This window comes from Syngnathoides biaculeatus, chromosome 7, assembly GCF_019802595.1.
Source record: "Syngnathoides biaculeatus isolate LvHL_M chromosome 7, ASM1980259v1, whole genome shotgun sequence".
NCBI lineage: Eukaryota > Metazoa > Chordata > Actinopteri > Syngnathiformes > Syngnathidae > Syngnathoides > Syngnathoides biaculeatus.
The window spans coordinates 23695298-23696403 of record NC_084646.1 but is presented as its reverse complement, the minus strand read 5'-3'; positions in this window follow the sequence as shown (position 1 = coordinate 23696403).

The window sequence follows — 1106 nt, the reverse complement described above, 5'->3', positions numbered from 1 at the left end:
CCGCTCCAGGAGGGAGAGCAGCCGAACTCCAATCAAGATACCAGTGTTATTAATCCCTGGTTAGTCAGTATGGGTGCCCACGTGACTCCCACTGCCTGCGTCCTCATCTGATTACTCCTTACCCCGGCTCAGCCCTCCACAATTAAATGATGCTTTGGCTACCAGAAGGGGTTTTAGGGGAGGGATGCGGGAGGTGGAAAAGGGCAAATAATTGCAGCCTGTAAGATCAGGCATCAGCAGTTTGACAGAAACTACAAGATGCCAAGCTGTAAAGACCCATAAATAGTATCATCCCACTTGTCTTTTTTTTTTTTCTGCAAGGAAACTTTCAGTTGTAAGTTGCTATCTTAAGCTTTCCTCGTCACACGAGTAGTAATTGCTGGCATCCTGGATCAAATTTCATGTGTTTTCTAAACCCAGAAATGCCTCCCAGGTACTCTCCTCGCTATTCATGCGGCAGCTCACGTCACTCCCCTTCCCATGAAAAGATGGCAGAACATCCCTGACGGTTTTGCTGTCACTTAGCAATACACAACTCAAAGCGTGTGGCATTCTGCGAGTCAGCACCCCAATGTATCCCTCTGCCAATGCCTTGTTGATATGCTTACTTCCTGTGACATGTGCAGGTACATGGGGGGAGGAGAATAAAGACAGAGGTGGAGGGTGGGGGGTATAATCTGCAAGCTAAGAAGATTCCCGCCTACATGTCGACAGACTGCTCTCAGCCAGTAATGACCGCTAGTCTGGATAAAATAAAATTAAAAAAAACAAAAACAAAGAGTAATAGAGCGGCTTTTCTTAATCCTGTGGAGGTTCCTTGTGGCGCACGGCATGCTGGGTGCATGCAGAGTATGAACAAGGTCTGCCTCTGTGCTATCATGAGGATGCTCCATAGTGAATGAAAAAGTCACAATGAAGGCATGCTCTGTAAAGGATATAATTTTACACATTGAGAGATTAATATACACAACTACTTAGTGAGCAGACACTCAGGCCTCAGTCTCGTGAAAAAGTATCAAGCCACACTGTCCACAACATTATGGATCCCTGCATTATCATGACATCTTAATACAGGAGTTGTATTTTAAATTCTTCCTGGCCAAATA